At 42.1% G+C, this 7,766-nt stretch overlaps 1 long non-coding RNA gene across 6 annotated transcripts in view; it reads left to right on the forward strand.

The window, feature by feature from the left end:
- Positions 1 to 7,766, forward strand: part of LOC309667176 — a 169,291-nt gene that overhangs the window by 130,443 nt on the left and 31,082 nt on the right. The gene's annotated exons all lie outside the window — the stretch shown is intronic.

Here is a 7,766-nt window from a genome sequence, read left to right on the forward strand (position 1 = left end):
TTTGGAAGAGTTTGAGAAGCATAGGTGTTAGCTCTTCTCTAAATGTTTGATAGAATTCGCCTGTGAAGCCATCTGGTCCTGGGCTTTTGTTTGTTGGAAGATTTTTAATCGCAGTTTCACTTTCATTGCTTGTGATTGGTCTGTTCATATTTTCCATTTCTTCCTGGTTCAGTCTCAGATGGTTGTGCATTTCTAAGAATTTGTCCATTTCTTCCAGGTTGTCCACTTTATTGGCAAAGAGTTGCCTTTAGTAATCTCTCATGATCCTTTGTATTTCTGCAGTGTCCGTTGTTACTTCTCCTTTTTCATTTCTAATTCTATTGATTTGAGTCTTCTCCCTTTTTTGCTTGATGAGTCTGGCTAATGGCTTATCAGTTTTGTTTATCTTCTCAAAGAACCAGCTTTTAGTTTTATTGATCTTTGCTATCATTTCCTTCATTTCTTTTTCATTTATTTCTGATCTGATCTTTATGATTTCTTTCTTTCTGTTAACTTTGGGTTTTTTTTGTTCTTCTTTCTCTAATTGCTTTAGGTGTAAGGTTAGGTTGTTTATTTGAGATGTTTCCTGTTTCTTAAGGTAGGATTGTATTGCTATAGATTTCCCTCTTAGAACTGCTTCTGCTGCATCCCATAGGTTTTGAGTTGTCGTGTTTTCATTGTCATTTGTTTCTAGGTATTTTTTTATTTCATTTTTGATTTCTTCAGTGATCTCTTAGTTATTAAGTAGTGTGTTGTTTAGCCTCCATGTGCTTGTATTTTTTACAAATTTTTTCTTGTAATTGATATCTAGTCTCATAGTGTTGTGGTCAGAAAAGATACTTCATACAATTTCAATTTTCTTAAATTTACCAAGGCTTGATTTGTGACCCAAGATATGATCTATCCTGGAGGATGTTCCATGAGCACTTGAGAAGAATGTGTATTCTGTTGTTTTTGGATGGAATGTCCTATAAATATCAATTAAGTCCATCTTGTTTAATGTATCATTTAAAGCTTGTGTTTCCTTATTTATTTTCATTTTGGATGATCTGTCCATTGGTGAAAGTGGGCTGTTAAAGTCCCCTACTATGATTGTGTTACTGTCGATTTCCCCTTTTATGGCTGTTAGTATTTGCCATATGTATTGAGGTGCTCCTATGTTGGGTGCATAAATATTTACAATTGTTATATCTTCTTCTTGGGTCAATCCCTTGATCATTATGTAGTGTCCTTCTTTGTCTCTTGTAATAGTCTTTGTTTTAAAGTCTATTTTGTCTGATATGAGAATTGCTACTCCAGCTTTCTTTTGATTTCCATTTGCCTGGAATATCTTTTTCCATCCCCTCACTTTCAGTCTGTATGTGTCCCTAGGTCTGAAGTGGGTCTCTTATAGAGAGCATATATAAGGGTCTTGTTTCTGTATCCATTCAGCCAATCTATGTCTTTTGGTTGGAGCATTTAATCCATTTACATTTAAGGTTGTTATCGATATGTATGTTCCTATTCCCATTTTCTTAATTGTTTTGGGTTTGTTATTGTAGGGCTTTTCCTTCTCTTGGGTTTCCTGCCTAGAGAAGTTCCTTTAGCGTTTGCTGTTAAGCTGCTTTGGTGGTGCTGAATTCTCCTAGCTTTTGCTTGTCTGTAAAGCTTTTAATTTCTCCATCAAATCTGAATGAGATCCTTGCTAGGTAGAGTAATCTTGGTTGTAGGTTTTTCTCCTTCATCACTTTAAATATGTCCTGCCACTCCCTTCGGACTTGCAGAGTTTCTGCTGAAAGATCAGCTGTTAACCTTATGGGGATTCCCTTGTGTGTTATTTGTTGTTTTTCCCTTGCTGCTTTTAATATGTTTTCTTTGTATCTAATTTTTGATAGTTTGATTAATATGTGTCTTGGCGTGTTTCTCCTTGGATTTATCCTGTATGGGACTCTCTGTGCTTCCTGGACTTGATTAACTATTTCCTTTCCCATATTAGGGAAGTTTTCAACTATAATCTCTTCAAATATTTTCTCAGTCACTGTCTTTTTCTCTTCTTATTCTGGGACCCCTATAATTTGAATGTTGGTGTGTTTAATGTTGTCCCAGAGGTCTCTGAGACTGTCCTCAGTTCTTTTCATTCTTTTTTCTTTATTCTGCTCTGCAGTAGTTATTTCCACTATTTTATCTTCCAGGTCACTTATCCATTCTTCTGCCTCAGTTATTCTGCTATTGATTCCTTCTAGAGAATTTTTAATTTCATTTATTGTGTTGTTCATCTCTGTTTGTTTGTTCTTTAGTTCTTCTAGGTCCTTGTTAAACGTTTCTTGTATTTTCTCTATTCTATTTCCAAGATTTTAGATCATCTTTATTATCATTTTTCTGAATTCTTTTTCAGGTAGACTGCCTGTTTCCTCTTCATTTGTTAGGTCTGGTGGGTTTTTACCTTGCTCCTTCATCTTCTCTGTTTTTTTCTGTCTTCTCATTTTGCTTAACTTACTGTGTTTGGGGTCTCCTTTTCGCAAGCTGCAGATTCGTAGTACCCATTGTTTTTGGTGTCTGCCCCCAGTGGCTAAGGTTGGTTCAGTGGGTTGTGTAGGCTTCCTGTTGGAGGGGACTAGTGCCTGTGTTCTGGTGGATGAGGCTGGATCTTGTCTTTCTGGTGGGCAGGTCCACGTCTGGTGGTGTGTTTTGGGGTGTCTGTGGCCTTATTATGATTTTAGGCTGCCTCTCTGCTAATGGATGGGGTTGTGTTCCTGTCTTGCTAGTTGTTTGGCATAGGGTGTCCAGCACTGTAGCTTGCTGGTCGTTGAGTGAAGGTGGGTCTTGGCGTTGAGATGGAGATATTTGGGAGATTTTTGCCGTTTGATATTACGTGGACCTGGGAGGTCTCTTGTGGACCAGTGTCCTGAAGTTGGCTCTCCCACCTCAGAGGCGCAGCCCTGATGCCTGGCTGGAGCACCAAGAGCCTTTCATCCACACGGCTCAGAATAAAAGCGAGAAAAGAAAGAAAGAAAAAGAAAGAAAGAAAGAAAGAAAGAGAGAGAGAGAGAGAGAGAGAGAGGGAGGGAGGGAGGGAGGGAGGAAGGAAGGAAGTGAGGAGATAAAATAAAATAAAGTTATTAAAATAAAAAATAATTATTAAGAAAAAATTTTAAACAGTAAAGAAAAAAAACAAAAAATGGACGGACAGAACCCTAGGACAAATGGTAAAAACAAAGCTATACAGACAAAATCACACACAGAAGCATACACATACACACTCACAAAAAGAGAAAAAGGGAACAAAATATATATATCGTTGCTCCCAATGTCCACCTCCTCAATTTGGGATGATTCGTTGTCTATTCAGGTATTCCACAGATGCAGGGTACATCAAGTTGTTTGTGGAGCTTTAATCCGCTGCTCCTGAGGCTGCTGGGAGTAATTTCCCTTTCTTTTCTTTGTTCGCACAGCTCCTGGGGTTCAGCTTTGGATTTGGCCCCGCCTCTGCATGTAGGTCGCCTGAGGGTGTCTCTTCTTTGGTCAGACAGGATGGGGTTAAAGGAGCAGCTGATTCGGGGGCTCTGGCTCACTCAGGCTGGGGGAGGGAGGGGTACGGATGCGGGGAGAGCCTGCGGCGGCAGAGGCCTGTGTGACATTGCAGCAGCCTGAGGCCCACCGTGCGTTCTCCCGGGGAAGTTGTCCCTGGATCCCGGGACCCTGGCAGTGGCCAGCTGCACAGGCTCCCGGGAGGGGAGGTGTGGATAGTGACCTGTGCTCGCACACAGGCTTCTTGGTGGCGGCAGCAGCAGACTTAGTGTCTCATGCCCGCCTCTGGGGTCCGCACTGATAGCCGCGGCTCGCGCCCGTCTCTGGAGTTCGTTTAGGCGGCGCTCTTAATCCCCTCTCCTCGCGCACCAGGAAACAAAGAGGCAAGAAAAAGTCTTTTGCCTCTTCGGCAGCTCTAGACTTTTCCCAGACTCCCTCCCGGCTAGCTGTGGTGCACTAGCCCCTTCAGGCTGTGTTCACGCCGCCAACCCCCGTCCTCTCCCTGCGATCCGACCAAAGCCTGAGCCTCAGCTCCCAGCCCCCGCCCGCCCCGGCGGGTGAGCAGACAAGCATCTTGGACTGGTGAGTGCTGGTCGGCCCCGATCCTCTGTGCGGGAATCTCTCCGCTTTGCCCTCCGCACCCCTGTTGCTGCACTCTCCTCCATGGCTCCGTAGCTCGCCCCCTCCACCACCCGCAGTCTCCACCCGTGAAGGGCCTTCCTAGTGTGTGGAAACCTTTCCTCCTTCACAGCTCCCTCCCACTGGTGCAGGTCCCGTCCCTATTCTTTTGTCTCTGTTTTTTCTTTTTTCTTTTTCCCTATCCAGGTACGTGGGGAGTTTCTTGCCTTTTGGGAGGTCTGAGGTCTTCTGACAGGCGGATTCTTAACTACTATACCACCAGGGAAGTCCTGTGCTGTATTCTTAAACCAGACCCTGTACAGCTCACCTAATCATTTTTGTTTCTGTGTTGGCCTAAAGTCCAGAGCAATGGACTAGAGATAGGGGTTCCAATTCTTATTCTGCCATTAATTTATAAAGTGAAGAAAAGCAAGTCAATTAATACCTCTGTGCCTTAATTACCTAAACTCTAAAATGGGTATTATAATATACCTGCCTTACCTACCTCTCAGGGTGGCTGTGAGGATTAAATGAAGGATTATAAGAAAGTGCTGGAAAATAAACAAAAATATCTCTTTACCCAGACATTTGGCAATGATTCTGGATATAGCAATCGCCAATTACAAGCCTAAATGGTTTCTTTCATAATCTTCAATGAAGATATTCCAACTGCCAAGCCTTCAATTTCAGTTGCTATGTTTTCTCTCCTGATAACCATGTTGTTTCAGTGTTATAATCTTTATAAATCTATTGTGAAAATCAGCTGATGGCTAACCCTTGTGAAAGTTGGAGCTTTGGCTGTTGAAAACCATACTAATAATGTTTGTTTAGTTTTTTTAGTAACTCATTTAAAGTTTTCAATCTCCTGGCAAAGAAAGTGCCTGTCTTGTTTATTACTTTATCTTCATTTTCTAGCGTACGGCTGGGCATATAGTCTGTGCCTAATAATATTTATGAAATAAATGAATGATTTAACTCTATGTTATTGAGTGATTTTTCCAAAGGAGTATTTTAAGCACACTACCGGTTTCTTTGACAAATTAACAGTTAACTTAGGAAGAAAAATGTTTTGAGTAGATGTGATCAGCCATCAGATAAATATTCAAATCATTAGGTTAAGAACCAAATACATGAGCTACTAATTTGATGGATATTGTCTGAGCTCAGGCTCCATGGTGGGCAGACCAAGAAGACCTGGAGCTGAAACCCAGTGACCTCAGGTGGAGCCGTGGCTCATAGGTGGAGTTGTGTGGGGACACATGAGCTCACAAAAGTTACTATTTTTTCTCTTTTATTTTTTCCTTATTAGTAGAATAACTTTTTCACAAAGGCTTAACAAATGTATTTGTACATTAAATGGATTTTTGATGTAAGACTTCATTTATTCAACACATTTTCAAGTGCCTTTTATTTATCAGGAGTTGGGCTATACGTTCAAGTTTAAAGGTGACTAAGAAAGACCTACTTCCTGCCCTTGTGGGTCTTATTGTAAGCTGATGATGCAGACACATAAACAAGCAAGTATGGCTTTGTGATAAGGACCATGGGAACACATAACAGGGTTACCTTAGAGATTAGGGTGGGAGAGAGGGTCAAAATAGGCTTTCTAGAGGAGATGCTGTCTAAGCAGAAAATGCAGAAAAAAGATTTCCAGGAGGTATGAAAGGTGAACAAACAGTAGGGCTGGTCCATGGAGTTGGGGGAGGTGAGTTGTGCAAGAAATATTCCTTAGGAGTCACTTGGGATAGGTCACGCAGGGCCTTGAAAGCAGTGTTAGAGTTTAGATTTCATCATAAGACCAATCTCAAGCTCTTGTAGGAGTTTAAGCAGGTGGGTGATCAGATCAAGTTAGTTCTTTAAAGATTCTCCTGGCAGGTAGTACAGATAATGCACTGGAGGGTGAGACTAAAGGGAAAGCTGTTGTAGTCACACAGGAAGGGAGGATTAGGGTTGGAACTGGGGTACTGGCAGAGAAGCAGATGAATCTGAGAGAGCTCAAGGGATTGAATTTAAGGGTTACCTCAAATCCTTGCCAGGGATATGGCTGTGGATCTTAGTATAATGCAAGAGGGACCATGGGACTAGGGTTTACAAGGCCATAAAAACTCACAAAGAGCAAGCTGTGTGATCTGTGAGGACAGACCCTCTGCAAGGCCACCTTCACGAGTATACAGCCTGTGCAGTCACACAGAGCCTTAGAAAGGCAATGCACTTTTAATGGTTTAATGCTCTATTGTCGCCATTTTGAAATGCTTCATAGGTTTTGAACTGGGTCCCACAACTTACATAGCTGGTCTGGACATTACCACTGCGGTTACAATATGGTGGGTGTTCATAAAAAATCAGTTGAATGAAGGAATTCTTCTGTTTGTAGTAAACACCAGCAGTCAGCTTAGGAGTCACGAGGCAAGCAGGCAGTAGCGGGCTCCGCAAGGCAAACAGCTCCTTAACACCGGCCAGGTCTCCTGTGTCCTTCTGCGGGAGGGTAGAGAGGTCTGGAAAGTGTGTGCTGGCAGCTAAAGCCGAGCAGTCACACCTCAGGGATTTCTAAGTTGGCTCTGCCTATCCAGCCAGCTGATTCAGCTTCTTAGGTCGTCTTTTCAGTTACTTCTAGACACCAGTCTTTATTGAATACTTATTTAGATTATCCAGCAGTGATTTCTTTTTTCCTACTGTGTTGACTTCTAGTTTTTTACATAGGTTACTGAGATCATCCCTGAATCCTTGATTTTCTTTTGTCTTCTTTTCCATGCCAAGCACCATGTCACTGCGTTCAAGTGGCATGCTGTATAATTATTTTTAGATCAAGTATAGTTACTGCTTCGATTGCTGAGAGCAAATTATATACTGTATATCCTGTAAGTCTGTTGTTAGATTTAGGTATAATAGAATTATTTTAATTTCTCTTCATGTTAACTCTTGAATTTTTCTCTTCTATATGTTTTCTTGCAGCCACCTCAGTCACCATCTTCATTGACACGTATCCTTCTGAAGAATCTTATTCCTTCCAGGCCCTTTCTACTTCAAACATTGCTGAAGGCCAGTCACTGGTTAAACTTGGTGTCTTAGTCCGTTTGAGCTGCTATAACAGAAATACCATTGCCTAGGTGCCTTGTAAACAATAGAAATTTATTTCTCACAGTTCTGGAGGCTGGGAAGTCCGAGATCAAAGTGCTTGCAGATTCAGTGTCTGCTTCCTGCTTCCTGGTTTCAGTTCTCACTGAGTCTTCACGTGACAGAAGGGGACAAGCAAGCTCTCTGAAGGCCCTTTTAAAGGGTACTAATCCCATTCATGGGGGCTCAGCCCTCATGACCAAATCACCTTCAAGAAACCCCACTCCTACTATGGTCACATATTGGGGGTTAGGATTTCATCATATGAATTTGGGGGCAGACACAAACATTCAGTCCACTTGGTAATTAAGAAGCCAAATAATGCCTTCATCTCACTTTTTTTTTTTTAATTAATTAATTAATTAATTAATTAATTATTTTTGGCTGTGTTGGGTCTTCGTTTCTGTGCCAGGGCTTTCTCTAGTTGTGGCGAGTGGGGGCCACTCTTCATCGCGGTGCACGGGCCTCTCACTATCGCAGCCTCTCTTGTTGCGGAGCATAGGCTCCAGACGCGCAGGCTCAGTAGTTGTGGCTCACGGGCCCAGTTG

The sequence above is a fragment of the Balaenoptera physalus genome, assembly GCF_965194825.1.
Source record: "Balaenoptera physalus genome assembly, chromosome: 9".
Taxonomy (NCBI): Eukaryota; Metazoa; Chordata; class Mammalia; order Artiodactyla; family Balaenopteridae; genus Balaenoptera; species Balaenoptera physalus.